We start from the raw sequence: 21,594 nt of genomic DNA on the forward strand, positions 1-21,594 counted from the left end.
GTTGATAAACTTCCAAACCGTAGATGTCTAGAAAGAGGTGCCCACAAAGCATAGGCTTCTTGATTGAATGTTTGCCAATCTAGCACGAAATATTCTCTATGTTGTGTATACAATTTGAAAAGAAATATTGTTTGAGCAAAGATAATGTCTTTCTTGTTCGAAGTGTCCAATTACCTTGGGGCAATGTACCTCCCAGATAGGTCATTGAAGAGGTGGACATGAAAGGGACAAATGTGCTTGAACTTTTAGAGCAGCTAGTCAAACAAGTAGTGATTGACAATCTTATCGCTTTGATTTGAAAGTGATATGGGTTGGAGTAGAGTACATTTCAACAAATGAATGAGAGAGGTTCTAAGGTAGTATCCATCCTTGTTTTTTTCCCCATCTCGTGTTTGATGCACAGAGAATGTCATCCATTTCATATGGCATGCGTTCTCGACCTTTATTTGTGTACGCAAAAATTGATGCGACTTATACTTAAAGGGAATGATGGTTTCCCTTAGTGTTGTTAGTGTTCGGTCAACTTGTATTATGCCGTACAACTCTTTTTGAAAGGTGGAGAAGCATCGACCCATGTCATTGAATGCTTGTTAAGTGATAAATGTTTGGATATCCATTTTGGGTGAATAATGCATCACGTGCATAATCTAATGCATCAATTTTAATCTTGAAGGGTTGTGCATTGCATGATGTGGTTAATACCTAGATGACATGAATGCATTCTTGAGTTCCACTAGGGCACACTTCTAGGAAGGAGGAGCCTTCTAACTTTGACATGTAAATATGTGAGAATCCAAGGAGATTGACTTTGACATGTAAATGTTTGAGAATCTAAGGAGATTAACTTTGACATGTAAATGTGTGAGAATTCAAGGATGAACAAGGATGAACAAGTGGTAGTAATTTGCAAGTCCAAGGAAGATTGAGGAAAATTGAGGCTTCATGAAATTGCACATTATTGGAAAATGGTAGATCACCTTAATCTTCTTTATATTAAATGGTAAGCTTGTGTGGTTGATGAGTTGGAATATCTTAATCTTTTTTATATTAAATGGTAAGCTTGTGTAGTTGATGAGTTGGAATATGTGTGGTTGATGAGTTAGGTTGTGATTTGGTTTGATAGATGATATTTAGGATACTCCTACCATGCTCAACACTCTTTGTAATTCTTGCTAGATATAATGATATCATCCAAATAGACAATGGTTTGAAAATGTTGTTAATTAGGTGGATGAATGTGATTTTTTGGATTAATATTGTTGGCACCAAAAGGCTACCATGTATTCATATAATCTCTCTTTTTATTTGACTTCTTTCACATAAAAAAAGCTTTCACTTCTTTAATATTTCTTTCAAAAATATTTATTAATGATACCATTTCTTTACCATTATTTTATTAATTTTGTAATACTTGATGCATAAGTTCCACAAGCCATTTTTCTTTGGCTAGAGAATTATTAGGTTGCCATAGGGAGAAAAGCCTTTGATATTTCCCTAATTAACAAGCTATTGTCTTGATTTTAGAACTATGTTGATCTAACGCTTTATTACAAAGTGTGTTGATATACTTTTGGGATCTCTAGGGGTGTATGTTTGAGCTATTGTTGATGTTGCTATTGCAATGTGGCACGTGAATCTGGATGTATTGCTAATGGATGTTTGGAGGTGTTTGGGTAGCTCATGAACACAACAAAAAATCAAGTGCATGATGCAAGATTAAACCAATTCTTCATGGATACCAAAGAGAGTTTGGTCTTTCGGAAGGAATTTTGAGTGATATGTTGCATATGTGGTACCAAAATTTTGATGAACTAGGTTTGTAGCTTTGTGTGTGTGCGCACACGCACAAAAGCATGTTTGTATGTATAAGTATGTGTGTGAGTTTGTGTATGTGTTTGTGAATGCATGCATGCATGTATCTATGAAGGATGAAAATGTGAATCAAAGAAATATGAAACAATGCAATGCAAGATCAAAATTCACACTTAGATTCATTGAGAAAAGTGTAAGATCTACATGTACAATCAAATGATTAAAAATAATGACATAGTAAAGACCTTATATTGATCCATTGTTTCTTTGATATTTTCTTGAATATTTGATATGTTGATTGCTTTTAAATTTTTTGCATTATTACGATAACACAATGATGGAGAGATGTTTGATACTTGATAATGAATGCTTGATAGTGACTTTTCTCTTGATAATGATTGTGATCATGTATGTATGTTTGTATGAAGGATGAAAATACGAATCAAAATAAATATGAAACGATGCAATGCAAGATCCAAATTCACACTCACATTCACTAGATAAAGCTTAAGATCTATGTATAAAATCAAAAGATAAACAATAATGTCATAGCAAAGACCTTATATTGCTCCATTGTTTCTTTGATATTAATTTGAAGGTTTGATATGTGGATTGTTCTAAAATTTTTAGCATAATTACTATAAGACAATGATGGGGAGATGTTTGATACTTGATAATCGATGATTGATAGTGATTCTGCTCTTGATAATGATTGTGATCTTGGTAATAATGTGATCTAGGGGAAAATGAACGAGTGAAGGGTTTTGTTTATATGCTTCCCTTAACACTTGATCAATGGTGGGGATTAATTAGAAAAATCATTGGATGATAAATTCAAGGATGGGAGCTAAAAAAGCACATGGATTGATGAGGTGGAAGAATTAAGATGGATCAAATGCATAGAGAGAATACATAAAGTATTAATTTTATTTATTTTGGGTGTGAAAAATGAATTATTTTAGTTTTAGAAGTTAGCTAAGTAAACAAATTTTGAAAATTATTTAATTATAGTGGACTAAAAGATGAATTAAATAAATAAAATTATCTAATTAATATTGAAGGAAAATGATGAATTTAATTAATATGAAAATAAATTGAGATAATTATTTAATTATTATAGATGAAAAGAGCAAAAATTATCTTGATTAAACAGTTAAAAATTTATCTAATTAATATGAATAGAAGAATTAATGAGAATGTGATGATATGACAAGATGAAAATACATCAGTCATTTTTAGGTGTCTATAATATGTATGTATGTATGTATGTATAAGTAAAATATCGCATACCTCCAATGGTACCACATTCCATGTGATTGTACCACGCATGGGCCTATTTTTATTCAGTGAATGTGCATTGGTGTTGGACTTTTATGTCTTTACCCCATCACAACTAAGTGAGCATGGCTAAGAGTGTGGTTCAATCGTAAGGACTCTAGGCACTTGATTGTATGTAAGTCGTATTTTTAGGCTTCCATTGTAAATAATGACTAAAGGAGATGACCTTGGACCCAACACTTGGAAGAGGTGCTCATTTTCCTCAAAGACATAATGCAAAAGGTGTTGGTGCTTAGACAAGTATTTGGATCAATGTCTTCTATTGATGTAAGTCCTAACATAGGCTTCAAAATTAAGTATTATTAGACATAATATTCACAATCAATGTATATTGTGTATTAGGAATGAAACCATTTTCTCCCTTGCTTCCTCTTGCCTTGATCTAATGCTAATAACATTTTTTTCCTTTTTGTTTTAAAGGCTACTTTGTTTATTCTTCTGGTGCCTTGCTTTGACATAAGAGTTTGATTTGCAAGTGTAGGTTAACCCTAGTATATGGTTCCAAATGAAGAATATGTAATATTTTATTTCATCTTGACCTTTGATTTGATCTTGAGGGAAATATGGCATACTTACCCCAATGTATTAAAGGTATAATATTGCATTAAGTGATGCTTTACATTGGTGTAACTATTACGATTTCATATGTTCATTTTCATAGCATTGTATAGATCAATATTCTTATTATACAACACTAAAAAAAATTCTAAGAGAAAGCAAGTTCAAAATCATTCTCATGTTTGGGCATTGTAAGACTTCCATCAATGTGAAATTGATATGAACATCTTCAACACTATGAAGGCGATCTTAAGTGTTACTAAAGTGGTTGGTAGTGATGCATGCCTCAAGTTTCCAAATCCATTCATTCCAATGTAGTGACATTGATCTTTCTTTCAAACATATGAATTTTAAAATTTACTCAGACTTCTATATGGGCCTTAGTGTTGAAAGTAGTGTTAGCATGCAAGGATGTGATGACATTAGAGAATCCACTTACATTATCAACGAGTAGATATAACCACATAATGTGATGCATTAATCCTCAAGAGTATCCTTGATGAGTTGTTGGATGAATAGAGAGGCATGGACATATTTCATTTGGAAACCAAGTACCTTACTCTTGTGTTAACATTCATTTGTGGAAGTAATAGCCATTATATTTAATGTGTTAAGAGAAGAAGAAGATTTAAGTAGCACAAAGCATACAAATTTTTAAGACCACTCCTCAAGTCACCAAGAAAAGGAAAGAAAAGGAAAGATGTTATCCAAGAGAATGAAAAGAATTATTGAATTTCTAACATTGGAAAAAATTGACATACAACATGTTGAAAAATTATCATCAACCTTGCAAAAATAATTACTAAGAATGATGGGTCATATCAAATTGAGATAAAAGATATTTTCCATGCACCTCCAATTTAATATGTAGCAAAAGGAGAGATGTCCAATGAAAAATCCCCCATGAGGGAGCATATCATAAATGTTTTCTGACCACCAATGCAAGTGGGAAATGGTGAGAAATTATTATTAAAATCTTAGATAGAGTAATTACAACTTATTGATTTGCACTTTTACTTCATTATATAAAATAAAATTGAGTAGTTCCCTAAGAGGACCTTTGAAGCTCAAGGAAATTTCTAGTTATTCAATGATGCTACAAAATATTTAACTAGACAACATCCTTAAAAATAAGGTATTTAAAATCTTTGTAAGATAATATTTAAATACAAACTATAGAGCTATTGAACATGAAATGTTTTTCTCCCAAACAAACAATCCTAACATAGGAAGTACATAATCATCCAACAAAATTATTCTTTAATAACTAACCTTAATCTACACTCTTATTTACCAAAAGCTAATTACAATTATTATGTTTCTCAAATTTACTATAAACTTAAATCTAGACCTATAGCATGGTATTATAAGCATCACTAAAATTTAACACCCCCCCCCCCCCTCCCACACACACATTGATAATACAATCATAAATCATTATAGGCCAATAAACACAATTACAATGGTGAAAAATATACATCAAACAATTTATTTTTAGTTAAAATTGGGTATCAAACTTGAGCCTTATAGATTCATATTTGCACTCTTTTTAAGGGATTCGTCATGATCCTTTGGTTTATCTCAATATTTTCTTGGATCAAATTTTTCATCATGGAAGTGATCTCACTTTTATACTTGTAAAAATGATCTCTTAATTTTTTAAATTCAAATTTGTGGTCAACTACCTTTTCTTGTGACCATAGTGTGCTAACTTAACATATGCAAGTATTTTTTAACCATTTGTGTTGTATTTAAAAGGTTTAAATTATTTATTATAGATATCTATCTCATCTCATCCATCTAATCACTTCATTTAAAGAAATAAACTCGGTTTATGTTAGATATCTAATATCTCATCTCATCCAATCTAATCCTTTGAGAGGTATCATTCACCACTTCCATATACTATTATGAACATTTATTGGAAAATATGTATTACAAGCATCTAAGGGATTTTGTATGTTTGGTAGTATTGTCATCAATCTTTTATCAAACTATTTTGTTGGTATCCTTAAATAGTTCAACACAAAGAAAACAATTATTCATGTCAATTGCAAAACAACAAAAACCAAGAACCAATTTTTATGAAAGCAAATTGAGAACATCAAAACACCCTGAAAGTGAGAATTTAAAAGTTAGTAAAAAACAAATCCACTAGTCTAATTGAATCTATAAGCTAGAGAAACTCCATACTTGTAAAATCAATTCTTTAATTACAAAAAAAGATTTAGATTTAAAAAGATTACTTTTACTAATTCTAAAACATTTATATAATCTTAATTGACAATTTTACTTAATTATCAAATCACTTTTTATCATTATTACATCATTTTTTAATGAAATATATTTACTATTTTATTATTTTAAAACGTCTAAATATTTTCAAAAATTATAAAATATTTGAATATAAATTTCTTTCAATTTATTTTGATTGAATATAATTTCTAAACACTTATTTATTTGCCTAGTATTTCCTCTCATTCAGGTGGAGGGATATTTATTATTCCTTTTTATTTTTTTAAATGCATCAAATTTAAATTCATCTAAACGATAGTCTTATTTCTTATAAACATCTTATGAAGAGTTTTCACCTTTCAAATATGTAATGTGTATATAAGGTAAGAAAATACAAGTATTTCTAAGATTCTTAGTCATTAAAATTATATATGTAACTATTATGAGTATTGATCTAATACAATTCGAGGAAATACACAATGTTAGAATATTCTTTCATTTTTAAATACATAAATATTCATTAATTTCAAGGAAATACACATAATTGAAATATTCATTAATTCTAAAATAAGAGAATAATCATGATTAATAGACAAAACATACATTAATTATAAATTATTCATACAAATTTCAGTAACATTTATATAAAATTAACAAATCACTTTCAATTTTTATTATAATTTTTTAACTAAAAATATTTATTAATATATTATTTTAAAATATTTAATAAAATTTAAAATAACAAACTATTTAATATAATTATCAGCCCTAGCAAATCTATTTAATTTAATAAACAGTATACACACTCATATTATTTATTTAATTATTTAATCTAAATTTTATTCTTCCTCACATTTAGGTAGAGGGTTATTTATTTTTCCTTGGACAATATGGTAAACAAAGCAAATACTTTATATTGTTCGAATTGCATAATAGAACAAGGGAACACAACACCAATTAGCATTCAAAAATATATTTTAAAAAGTTAAAATGAAAAACCTAAGTTGACTTTAATTTAATTTCAAACTTTAAAACAATAACCATTAAAAATTCATCAAAGGATTAATTTAATCCTATTAAGCATCTCATGAATATTGTGTGTTGGAATAGTTTTGACCATCCATATATACAATGTGTATATAATGTAAAGAAATGTAAGTCCTTCTAAGATGCCTAGTCAAGAAGCATGACATGTGTAAGTCATGAGTATTGAAATAATACATTGCAAAAAAATATACATATTCTAAGTATACAATTATCATTTAAAATGGTTCAAATTATTTATAATTAGTATGTGTGAATTATATAAGTTAAAAATTCAATATTATATGTGTGCATTGTAGAAAGTATATAATAATAATATGGTGTGAAGGGTATATAAGATAGAGTTCTTGTTGAATATTAAACAAAATATTATATAGAATATGTTGTAAGAAATATTTAAATGTGTTTATGGGTAATATAAATTTAATAAATTATAAGATTTTTAAAGTAAAATAGATAGATATAGATAAAAATTATAAATTATAAATATGTTCATATAACAACTAAAATTTCTAATAATTCATTCATAGCCAAACTATAATATAATGCCTAATAAATAAATTACTAATTCATCTCTTAATTTTTTTTATTAAATCATCAAAATATTTATATTTAAATATGATTATAAATAACACTAATTTATCCTTATAGAGGTATGTTGGTTCCTCATTTTTTTAATTTTATTTTTTAATTTCAACAACTACCTTCTTCTAATTTTATATTGAAATGACAATGATGACGGAAGCAATCCCAAAAAATCTTTTAGATTTTATACGGAATGATAGTGATAGTGGGAACATATCTTAACAAACTCAACAACCTCCATAAATTATGTATTACAAGTAAAGTATGGTTGTCCATGCGGTCATTCTTCTATCCTCCATTCCAGGACTTCATTTATCTTATGTTCTTTCATTTCATTACTTTTTACTTACACGTCACGTTTTTGTTTATTACACTTCACGTTTTTGTTTACTTTCTTTGAAAGAGATGACTTTTTAAAAAAGTTTGTGCTTTTCTTACCGTTTTCCTTTTGAGAAACTCTACTGCTTACTAGCTCTTCACGTTTGGTGATTTTAGATTACTTTTTAGTTTTATGTGTTGTTAAACAGTTTAGGTTTACTAGGGAAGGAGATTTTAAAAAAATGATTATTTATTTATTAAAAAAAATTAGATTATATAGATTTTTTTTTTTTGTTTTATATAGGAGAAGAGCACTAGTAGCACGTGCGTATGTTAGATTAAATAATTGTGAACTCCTTGTGCGCCATTACTATCCAAAAGCCAAAACAATAGCTATAAGCAGTTGAGTCGCATACAAAGACAACAACAAAAAAATTGTCGAAATTTGATGCTACAACAGCTACAGGTACACTTCTCCTAGTGGATTATAATATTGTGAAGAAGTACATATTCAAATTAGAAGTTATATATGGTTAAGTTGTTCTGGGTAGAGGGTCTAGTATGTCAAATTAGTTAGAGGTTGAACATGGTCTAATTGTATCTTGACTTTGTTGAACAACCTTCATGAATGGTGTAATCAACCAACATGACATCACCTTTAGTAAGTAAACTACACAAAATTATTTTAAAACTTATCAATCAACGTGCTTGGACTGTTGTTCGTCGACGGAGGAAATATCGTTCTTCCCCCTCTCCCTAAACTCTTCCCCGAGTTGTGGGTGATTTTTCTACGCACCTTTGATGTGGCTACTAGTTGTTCTACTAGTGTGTTGTAAGTGGTCTGTTTTGGCCTTTCCTGTCAAAAGTTTGCTCTTGACCACTTGTTTGCAGCCTTTTTGGCCTGTCTTTGTATACGGTTAACACCTTTGTTTTGTTGCTTTTAATATAAAAAATAATTAAAAGAGAGATTTTATTTTAAAAATTTAATAAATATTTTTAATTCCAAATTAAAGGTATGTTAAAGTTTCTTTGTGATTATCCTTTCTATAACAACTTAGATAAAATATAAAATACTAGAAAATAAATAATAAAATTGAAACACGTGAATAATAGACTTTCATTACAAATAACACAGACCTCTCTAAGGGCATAGCCTCTTTGAGAAGTGCTCAATACAATATAATTTCATGGGTATTCAAACAATAGCCTACAACCTATACTTGTACTAATTATATTTAAGTTAACTAATATTTTCCAAGCATATGCGATTATTCAAAATAGCTTAAGGGACGACTTACAAATCATCTGCATCCAAAGTATTTACTACAATAAAGGAGTTAAGACTAAAGGGTACTAACATCCCCTCCCACTTGAAAAGATTTGTCCTCAAAGCTAAGGGGAAGGAATTGAATATACTTGGTGAAGTGGTTCCCAAGTAGTATATTTAAGGTGTGTTTCATGCCACTCTATCAAGACCTTAGTGAGTACATGGTTGTAAAGTTGGTGTAAGCACATCTCTAAGACTAGTATTGATTGGAAAAAAATGGAACATTTAGCATCAAACTTTGAAATAATAGTTTGAGTAGTGACTTGTCGACCAAGAACATTCTTGAAATGAGAAACATGAAACACAAGATGAACACAAGAAGAAGATGGGAGTTTTTTATTTGTAATAAATAGGGCCAATTTGTTAAATAAGTTCATAGTGATCCACATGAGTGTAGAATACTATTTGTAGAATGTCTGCTTTGTTGAGAGGAATCTAGTGAACATCAAAGCAAATATCAAATTTGGAGAAAAATTAGACACTATGAAGCACATCAAGTAACTCATAAATCATTCAAATAGGGAACTATGTCCTTGATAGTGATTTTATTCAATGAAATGTTTCCAAAACCCATCCTTTAAATGTGAATGAGAAAAATCAATATAGAGTATGAGCTAGTGTTGGGATGAGTGATCTTGACCTTTATGAGTTCCAATACTAACCTCCCATTTCTTGGTTTTGAAATGAATGAATACCTTGGAATGTATTGAAATGGAGTCCTAGCCTAGAGACATAAACTAAGATTCACATCAATATTATTCATTTGAGGAAATGGCCACCAGGATCCAACTTCAACCCCAAAGGAGAGTTGAATGTAGTGTATGAACATTCCTCTTTTTTATTTGATATGATTTGATGTGAATTTGTAACGACTACACAAAATAATGCAAAATTGACAAAATTCAACATAAATAGAAAGATACAAAACAATAAAGCAAAATATAAGCTCAGATCTAGGAATGAGATGCTAAGAGGATCTTGTCATTGAAATTTGGAGCTCAAAATGATAGACTATGGGGATAAGAACCCTAGTCCAATTGGTGCCTTCATCATCTGAGGCTTTAGATTCTGGATTAGGATGCTTTGTAGATCATTCCCTCCAAATTTTAGCAAAAAGTGTCAAACTATGCAACTATCTATATTAGTCCTACAATTTTCAACAGTTTGAAGTCTGAAACTATGTGTCTCAATCTTCTTTGTGCAATTATGCAACTCTCCATTGTCAAATCTTCAACCTACACATAGAAAAGAGGGAAAATGATTATGTTGTTTAGGGGCTTGCCTAAGTCAAACCCTATGTTGGTGTTTCCACCACCACTACAACTATGATGATGAAAAAGAGACCTTACCCTTGGTAGGGAAGAGGCTAAATTTGAATTGAAATGATATTACCTTAGGATTGATAATGGTGGTGATGCAATGCTCTTTAGACAAGTCATCCAAGTGTACTTTAAGATGAGTTGTAGCTTGATGCCCCTTGTACTTAGATATGATCTTGAATGAAGGAATTGAATTAGAATGATAGCTTGTAAATTATTAAATTATGAATGATAAATAATTGCCTTCTATAGGGTTCTCAAGGTATTTTCACATTTAGGCTGACTTTGAATAGTCATCTCAAAATATTGAGATTGGATCACAAATGGTAGTAATTGACACTCACAAATGTTTAAATTTAGGCTCCTTTTGGAGGGACTAAGGCACTAGGTGTCTTAGTCCACTAGGACTAGGGCACTAGGCACCATAGTCTAGCTAGAAAGGGACAAAAGAAAGGTGGTTGTTGAGTGCACATGCCTAGGATATAGGATCAAGTCACCTCATTAGCATATGTTGATAATTTGGTTGTGATAAGGCCAAAATAGGATCAAAATGACCTAGAAGGAGGCACGCTAAAGCAAGGGCCCAAATGACACAACATTCAATCACCATTTTAGTAGGAGTATGGACTTATGCTCATACTTATGGTAAAGTAGAGATGAAGAGATAGAGCAACTAAGAGCAAGACAAACTAGCAATAAGATGACACTAAGTTTGAGGGATGATCAAGCCCCCATGCTTAGGATTATCAATCCATGCAAAAACCTTCAAATATACACAAAAAAAATAACCTTAGTATTAGATAAAACAAAAAGTTCTCAACCACTAATATCATTCTTGAAATGTTTTTGATTAAAAAAACAACAAAACAAGGGTGTTGACGCTATACAAAGGCAAGCCAAGAAGGCTACATACAACTGGTCAAGAACAAATCTATGACAACAAAGGCAAAAACAACCCATTTACAACACACTAGCAGAGAAACTAGTAACCCACATCAAGGGTGGGTAGAAGTTCCACCCACAACTCAAGAAAGAGTTTGGGAAGAAGAGGAAGAATGATCTTTCCTCCTATGATGAATAACAATCCACACAACACTATCATTTGGAACACCAACACAAGGGGGGGACTCCCCTTGGTGGGACAACCAACAACAGGAGTAGGATGTTGACCAGGCAAAAAATCCACCACTAAAGGCTAGAGAAAAATAGGAGAAACATGTAGAAGGAGTTTCCAAGGCGCCTATAGAGGCCACCCCAGTAGCAGAAGGATCATCCTGTCAAGAATCATCACCATCTTGTGAAGAGTAATCAAAGGAAGAATAAGAAGCCAAGATAGTTAGGTGGTCACCATGAGCGTCCTTCCACAAAGTGGCAATGCCTTTATGGAATGGAAGAGAACAATTTGTGGCCAAGTTGCTAGTAGAGAAGCAAAGAAGACAATGGAACGAGAGGCCCTCATCAATTAGCGACTTTATCCATGGCCTATCCCCAACCATAAGAACCACATCTCCAGGAAGAGATATGGAGATGTTAATATTTATTACAATGTGTGTGAATGTAGAAAGAACCGTTGAGGAAGTAATAGCATCAACCTTAAAGAAGTGATTGATATAGTTGACAATAGCCTCAAAACCCACATACTCCCAAAAATGAAGGGGAAGGTTGGGAAGACAAACCCATAGTGGATACAAACTAAGTGGTATAGTAATATGAGGGTTGAAGGAGGTTGTCCATGGTTTGGCTTAGAGAGGATGAGCACCTCAAGCCCACAACTTTCTCAAAACCAAATCATGGTCAACAAAGGAAACAAAAGATGCAACAACAAAAACCTTTAGCACAAGGGAAAATCTCAATATTACCAATAAGTAAAGGTTTCCAAGAATCAACCACCCATTTATGAATATACATAAGAGAAGGCCAAAACCCAGCAAATCTACACACCAACCCACAATGTTGGTAGAAATCCACATTTTACACCACATCTTGGCTACAAACTACCATAGGGGATGTCTTCACACAAGCAAGATGACGAGGTTTCCCCTTAGGAGGGAGGACAAAAACAAATCTAGAAACACAAGAAAATCTTCATCCATCAGTAGTAGAAGAAGGCCCTGGAGGAGGGACCTCGACAATAGAGGGCAAAACACCCTCACAAGTAGCAGGAGCCAAAGATGAACTAGGTGCATAGACTCTAGCACAACCAGGGAACACCAAGTAACCTAAGGAAGACACTTTTGGATGGGCTAGATAAAACCCAGGTCTTGATGATTAGGCTGAGGTAGAACCCACAATCACAACATGAGTAGGAGCTAAAGCAGTTGAAGGTAATACTGTCATTGGAGGAGCAGGAGTGAACATTTTAAAAAATTCCATACTGTCCAAATTAAAAAATGATGAAGATAACATTCCTGAAATGTTATTGCAAGAGCACAAGTGGACTTATAGAAAGAACAAGAGCATACACCAATTGATGAGAGAAGGAATTAATTTCACTAGCCAATAATGTGTGTCATGTTGGGTGATTCATGTAGTACAACAAGATGATCACATGATAAAGCCACACTATACTAGGTAATCAACGTCTAAGAAAGCATACACAACAATGATCACACTAGCAAGTGATGTTATACTAGTTGACCAACACTTAAAGAAGTGTATGATAGTTATGATCATGCTAACAAGTTATGTTATGTTAGATGACTAATGCCTAAGAAAGCATAAACAACAATAATTACCCTAGAAAGATACACTATACTAGGTGACCAAAATGTTAAATGCCATTGAATTCACTGGAGATAGATTAACCAAGCCTCAAGGAGTGCTATGAAACGCAACATAGTTCCGCTTGAGGGTACAAAAATGAATAGTTATGAGAAATGAGGAGGCCTCATATGCCCTTCTTAATATCTCGACATATAGTCATGTTGATATCTTAAGGAAGATAGAGATCCACATCAAGGATAAAACACCTTTAACACCAAGGAGATAGCCTTAACAAAAATACATGTGTTACAAGATAGGAATAAAATCCTTATAAAGGATGCAATTCTTTAAGCAAGGAAGAGATATTTGTAAAGGAGATGTCTTGCAACAAGTGAAAAGGGATTCTTATGGCTATCAAACGGGTAGGAAAATATCTTTGTCTAAAGATAGCTACCTTCGTAAAGAAAGGATATCTTCAAGTAGAGATGACATCTTCAACACTAAGAAAGGGGAAGGAGATCAAGAATGCACACCACTCCAAAAATATCAAGTGTACTTATGCATGATCATAATAGCTGAAACATAACATAATCACCCAATGGGATCAAATATCACATATATAACTTTATTGCATTCAATTGATCTAATTCACATTGTCGTTTAATTTCAACATCAATATTAATATCTTAAAACATTGTAAGTTCATAATTACATTAAATCCATATTTAAACAATATCTTGCATTTCATTAAACTAAAGCATAATAAAATCAAGTATAGCACCATCTTACATTAATCAAACAAAATATCATCACCACAAAATATATCATCCTCACAAGGAACCTATTCTAGACACACATCTCAATGAAATAAAGATGTGTTGAAAGATCATCATCTCTAACATGTGGGTGATCCATACACATAATAAGTCATAAGGGTACCATATACACATTGAAGTAGAACATAGAATAATCACTCAGGAGCAAAACACAACCACAATCTATGCATCCCTAGATACATAGTCAAACTAGTGCCAAAATTGTCACATCTATAAGCTACAAATGGGAAGGGCATTACACAAGAACTACTTCCATCACGAAGATATAATGTACTGTCCCTACTTGACTTGGATTTTATCTCATGCATGTTAGACTTATCTAGACTCTTTATGGTGTTTGGATTATGATTATATATATGTTTCAATTACTCGTTATGATGCTAGACATTATTAGACATATACTATTTTGATGATTTATATGGATGATGACACTATCATTAATGATCATGTGATTTGATGGATATATATGTGTTGGATGGATCATATATGCTTGATGGATTCTATATGCATTACTATGTTGATGGATTATTGATAGTTTACATCTATCATGGATTTGATGCTATTATGATTACACTAACCCTAGTTCATGATTACATATGATGAGTTGATTAAGCAACGTGTTTGATTATTGTATGACTATCTTCGTGAGAGGGACGATGTCACATCACTCATTGAGAGCGATATGTGTCGTTGCGATTCCCTATCACTTGCATGTTATGATACATATGCATGTGTTGTATCATTGCTTTGTGGTTGCGGGATTCACATGTACCAGACACCGACTCCACCTGGGTCCACAGGTCTGAGCATGTCTTTAAATCCCAATGGCATGTGGTTCAGAGATGGCATGAGTTTCCCTTCACATACTCTAGGTCTAAGTTGTTCACTTTGACTCGTCAGCATCTCGGCATAATTCACCATGTCAATTAGTGAGTTGTGGCTTTGTGAGTATGCTAGTTTTGATTAAGTAAAACTAGGTTTTTGAAAGGAACCCGAATCTTTTACATAGCAGGAGAGCCAAAGAACTAGAAAAAACCATGCCTAATCACTTCAGAAACAAAAAATTGATCCCATCCGAACAAAAAGGGATCTCAACACACATAACATGAAGTTGTGAGTATGCTACTTATTATTGATTTATTTAATGAATTTATGTGTGATTTTATAGTTATTAATGTTTAATTTAATTGTTGATTTAATATAATTTTATTTGAGTATTTAGTTATTTAGGATTTAATACTCAATTTATTTATTATTGATTTATTGGTGTTTAATCATTTAAGATTTAATATTTATTTATTTAATGTTGGTTTATGATTTATTAAATATTTATTGTTAAATTTATATTTGTGGTTTATGTATTTATTTATTGTATATTAATGCCTTTTGGCTTTAATGTTGATTAATATTTATTAGAAGGTTATTTAATTATTTTATAAGCCTTTGGGTTATTTATTTAATTACCCATTTGATTTATTTAAAGCTTATCCTATTATAGTATTTGTATAATTTAATTATTATATTTGTGTGGGGGTAATAAAGTATCTTATGTTATATCTCTTTTTTACATCCTATTTATATTTATAAAAAGTGTTTTATATTTCTCTTACCTACCCTCTATTCTCATTGGTTGATTTTGAGGTTAGGGTTTTGGCTTGGAGGCTAGGGTTTTGGTTTGGTTTTTATTTTGTTTGGCAGCCTGAGCTTGTTGTCGGGTTACTATTCTTGAGTTATTTCTACGAATCTTGTTCTTGGAGATTGGAATTTTGGCTTTTGGAATTTGTTTGATTTTGTGGGTGCTTCTTCAAACTTCTTAGATCACTTCCAATCTAGGTTGGAGGTCTTTCCTTGAGATTTTATTTTTTGGTTTCGTGTTTTCTCCGTGTCTGCAAAATGGTTGTACATGGGTATTTTTGGGAGAAATAATATTTGTATAGTTTAAACTATAGTTATGGAGAAATATTTCCTTGCATGGATTTTATAATATAGTTTAACTTTAGGAATGAGAAAAAATAGTTCATTTCTATTGGTTGGGAGTTTTGTCGTGAGAGCACGACTTTATGCATTTTCCATAATTTTTCTTGAGATTAAATCTTGTTTCTTTCCTGTGAATGATGTTGGCTTTGGCATTCATTGTGAATCTGGTTATTTAGAAGGGTTTTGCGAGATGTTGAATTAGTTTGGTGATTTTCTCGTCTAATGTTGTCGTGGAGGAAAGTCACAGAGAATTATTTCTTGTTTCTTTGTTATAATCGATTTTATTTGGTTCTTGCTCTTTTCTGGGTTTTATGTTGATTAGAAGATGTGTATTAGATTGGAGATGAGCTTCTATGAAGTGTGTTTTCTATGAAGTTTGGATAGAAGCACTTATGCTTCGATTTGCAATATATGTTTCTTTTGTTATGAATTTTCATTCCGATTGTTGCAAGTACTTGATCTTGACTGGGCATCACGTATCCTTTTGGTTTCGAGGCTTAAGTATTTTTCCTTGATTTTTAAGTTGAATTCGTAATTTGACTTTTATCCGTCAATTCTATGTTCTGAGTCAAATGCGCTATTTAATTTATCATATGTGCTAATCATTTGGTTAAATGCGCTACTTAAACTGTCATATGCTCCATTTTGTGAGGTGTATGCACTAGAACAGTGAATAAATGCATTTCATAAGCTATTGAATGTGCTTCAGAATTGATCAAAAGCGCCACATAAATTGTCAAATGCGCCAGTCAATTAATCAGATGCACTAATTTGTGTATTTGAGCATTTTCGAGCAGTTTTGCATTTCTGTTTTGTCGTCCAGAATTTGGACTTGTACCAGAGGCATTTTATGAAGTCTGTTGAGATTTTCCAGTTCTGAATTTTTTCAGATTTGATGATCTTTTCATGGTTTTTCTTCTATAAGTTGTGTTTCACTTTTATGGATTTATGCTCTCTTCATGTTGAGAAGCCATGATAGAGAGGGTTGATTTATTGGACCAACAAGTTGATGGGCCTTGTTGTGGGTATTCACTTCATTTGTTGAATACATCTTGATTGTCTTATTATGGATTGACACATTTTATGCTAAGAGGCTCTTGTTGTTTATTTGGCATTATGATTATGGGATGTCCATGTATGTGTATGGATGCATGATGTTGATTATGAATTTCAGATTTATATGCTTATGAGCCTCTTGTTGTATTTATGTTTTGGGAACATGCTAGGGGGAGTGGGCTTCCTTGTGATGATCGATATCACGAGAGATAGGCTTGCATGAAGTCTAGATCGTTAGGGCACATTGGAAGTTTACCATGATTGTAATAAGTGGTAACATTAATAATGAATTAATGGAATGGGTAATTAGATTCACTAATCAAAATAATGAATACTGGAGCCCCCATGACTTGATCCTAGGGAGGATGTTTTAGGATAGGCATGGAAAGGCCATTGCGATGGCAAGTCAATCTCCCTTGATATCTCATAGGTTGAGATGGATCCACATGTCCATCAGGCTTATGTCTTGTGTTTTAGTATTTGTTATGTTAGAGGATGGCATGTGATGACACTCCACTTTTACATGTGTCCCCTTGTTGATTATAATTATGCCTTGTTGATTTGCATTTAATGCCTTGTTTCTTGTAAGCCTCTAGGAGTTTCTTACTTGTGGTTATTTGTGGTTGGATCATGCTTGATAGTCCTTGTGTGTTGGGACCTTGTGTCATCTCTTCGCATGAGGGGTGGTTCCTTTGGTTCCACATGGTCGGGTGGTTGGTGCTTTTCAACCATTGGGATATTCTTTTGGATTCTTCATGTGAGGATGTGGATTCTTCGTCATTGTAGCAGTTATGGATGTTTGTTGTAGTAGATTTATGTAATGGATATCTTGGATTCATGTAATGTATTATCATGTAAAGATGTAGATGTATTAGGAAGAGCCATGCTCATGAGATGTATGGTGATGTTCTTGTATATTGAAAGTAAATGGTTGCATGAAAATGCCTTCCTTGTAAAAGATTTATATTTGGAAGGGAATTGATTTATGTTATTATTTGTATTAGTTTAGATTTCATGGTTATCATTTAGGATGTAGATTAATATGTGAAATAACCTTAAGAGAATGGAATGATCATAATGTAGGAATCGTGGTTGTTAATTAATATCATGTTAGGTAAGGATGTCATACGTGTGATTGCATTGGAAAGATAGGAAATTATGTATGGCATGTATTTAAGGAAGGCATTAGGATTCTTGCATTGTGCATTTGGAACTTATGTTAAAGAAAATGATCATGTTAGGAATATAGATGCATGAGTGGCATGGATAAGATGACTAAGATTATGCATTAGATATTGCATCATCATTATGGATGGATAAAGATCATGTAGATAGGAAATGGTTAAGGGTATAAGCACATTTGGATTTGGTTATAAAATGAACTTAGGAAAAGGGATAAGTCTTGCATTGAAAAGTAAGCATATCATGTCAGTTAGATGATAAAGTAGAGTGATTCACATAATGGTTAAATAATCAAGTAGATTGCATATCATAATGGAAGGAAGTATATAAGTAGCATTTATTTAAGATTAAGGATTAATTGATGATAGGTGTGGTAATCGAGTGAGTAGAATGTTATTGTTTAGGATAGTTAATTAAGTAATGGCGTTAAGGTACCCTAGAGAGATAGTAGTAATGATTGTGATGTTGTTCCGCTTGCGTAATTAATTAATGTGTTTGTAATTCATATTGATAATGATTAATGTTAATGGATGAAATTTTAGACAATGTTATGTGTTGCATTAGTTGCAAATTAAAAAAATTCCCCATTTAGTATGTTAGATTCTTTGTTTATCTAGGGTATTTTGGCAGGCATTACATATAATAGATGTCCCCTTGATAGGAGGGAAAACATGACAAACTTACTAAGAAGCCCCCAAAATTTATCTCAAAAAGAGTCAAAACATGAAGAACACAACTAAAGCACAAAGAAGTTACAAATAATTACCAGGAAAAAAACTATTAGACTATTGCAATTGAATAACATCCTTTGTGATCAAGGTGAAGATTAGGATCAAAGTGACACAATTTTGTATGAGTGGTCCAAATGACACAACTACTCAACCAATAAATAGATAGAAAATAACAAAATACTCCCACAATAAAAAATATAAATAACACATTAATTTGCATAAGTGACCCAATTGACACTAATAAGTTGGTACACATATGGTGCATTCACACTAATATACTATAATAAGGTAACTATCATACCTATCTTCAAAAAATTCATGTAAAAGTCACCAAGAGATATCATTCTTTAGGCACCTATTCTACTTAAATCACAAATATAATTAAAAATAGGCACCTCGAGAATAATGTCTTTTGACATATTTTACATATATTTTTCTAACGATAGATATGCTAGTGTAGATATATAAAACACATCTACCTAGTAGTCATAAAAAAGATATCACTATTTTTTTCCTCTAATTGAAATCTTATAACTCCAAAGGATTACTACAAAAGGTCAAGAAAGTGATGGCTATTATAATGAGGACAACAAATTTAATCAAGATTTATTAAGATATATCAAGCTATTTAGTACCCTCAAATACGTACAAACTACGTTATTGTTTTATTTACTTAGAGTTATTTTATTTAACTTTATAACTTGATAACAATTTTATTTTTAATTAACTTAGTGAATAAATACATCATTTATGAATTATTTTATTATTTAGTGGAAAGCAATTAAAATTAAATAATTATTTTGTATTATTATAGAGATACTATAATAAAAAACATGTATTTTATTTTATTTTAAATTTAAAAAATAAGATTTGAAATAAAATATTTATTGTATATTTAATTATACAGCTAATTTAAGACCATATACTATTTTATTTACTAAAATTATTTCTTTATAATTTTATTATTTACTATACATTATTTGTTTTATATTTTTATTACTTTTATATGTCAACTATTATTTTTATTGTTGAGGTTTTTCATAGCTCGACACTTAGAGGTATGTGTAGTAGGGCATGCTACATGTTTGATTTGCAAGTTCTCTCTTTGGTATTTTTCTTCTTCTTAGGTGTTTGCATCCATATGACATTGGATTTAAAAATTATGTAGAGCTATGGTGGTCACTATGTTTGTGATCATGTCTTGTTATTATTTTCTTTGGTGGCGACGTGAAGGCTCCTTGATCTCTTTCTTTTATTGAGTATGGAAAACCTGGGAGAGCTACAAAGACTAGGGGTGTAATTTGTATTAAATAACATATCTGTTTGCAAGTTTTACATATCTTGTAGATGTTCCTTGGTACTACATTTTATTGGTTACACCTTCTATGTGATGTTATTTGTGGATCTTTGGATGCCATGATTTATTTTTGGATTAGACATTTCCCATACAATGGGAGTTCTTGGATGTGTATCTTCTTCATTGTCATATTTGACACATGGAGCTCATGATTGTGGTTTATGGGTTGCATATATTGTTGGAATGATTTCTGTTGATATTCCTATACCCTTGAGTTGTGGATGATTAGATTTATTAGCATTTTATGTGGTTTCTATTTCTACTCTTGTATTTCTTTTTCCATTTCATAGCTACTTGGAACCTAGGTTATCACTTGGATTTTATTCTTATGTTCTTTGTATTGGCGAATCTTGACCTTGGATTGTTCCTTTTCTTTCATAAGTGGCACGTTGAAGGATGAATGTATTTATTTATTGAGATGGTGGACATCTTGGACGCTATTACAAGTATCTTGATGGAGTGCATGTGAGGATAGTGGGTATTTATGTGATTCCATTAATCGATATGATGATGCATTTTATTGATTGACCCTTATGCAATTTATACAAGTGGGAGAAAGTTAGGAATATGTGTTGTACACCTTGCATAACACATCATATTAATTATGTAAAATAAATATTTATTTTTGGTGCATCTAGGAGATGTGTTTAGCCACATTACATATTTAAATTTGGGTTCACACATAAATTTGTATGTGGCATTGGTTAGATATTTTATGTGTGGGTTGCACATGTGAACGTATTTAATATTTGAAAAACTTAGTACTAAAAAGTAAATGTGGGGTCAATGATTTTGTGTACTCATGGTTTTAAGGCACATGATTTTAACTTACCACTCAATTGCATTTGTATGAGATTGATCCTATAAAAATAAGCACAATTTTAGTGGTTGAGGTCGATTGATTAGAGTATTGGGGTTGACTATCATTGTATTAGGTTTTCTTCTAAAGAGTACATATCTGAAGCATGACACGATATTTTTGGATTCATGTTAGACACGTGGAGGATGCATTGGAGGAGCTTTATGTTTCATAAGTATTCATAGATGCTCTCTAAGTAAATTATAATATTTTTATTGTTGAATAATACATTGAGTGTGGATGCTTTTGGAGGTTTGTTTTTTTCCCTCTTGAGGGTTTTTCTATGGTATATCTTGTATTACCTTGTAGTATGACTGATGTCGGCATATAATAATTTTGTAATCTTGCATGCATGTT

This window comes from Cryptomeria japonica, chromosome 11 (genome assembly GCF_030272615.1).
Source record: "Cryptomeria japonica chromosome 11, Sugi_1.0, whole genome shotgun sequence".
Classification (NCBI taxonomy): domain Eukaryota; kingdom Viridiplantae; phylum Streptophyta; class Pinopsida; order Cupressales; family Cupressaceae; genus Cryptomeria; species Cryptomeria japonica.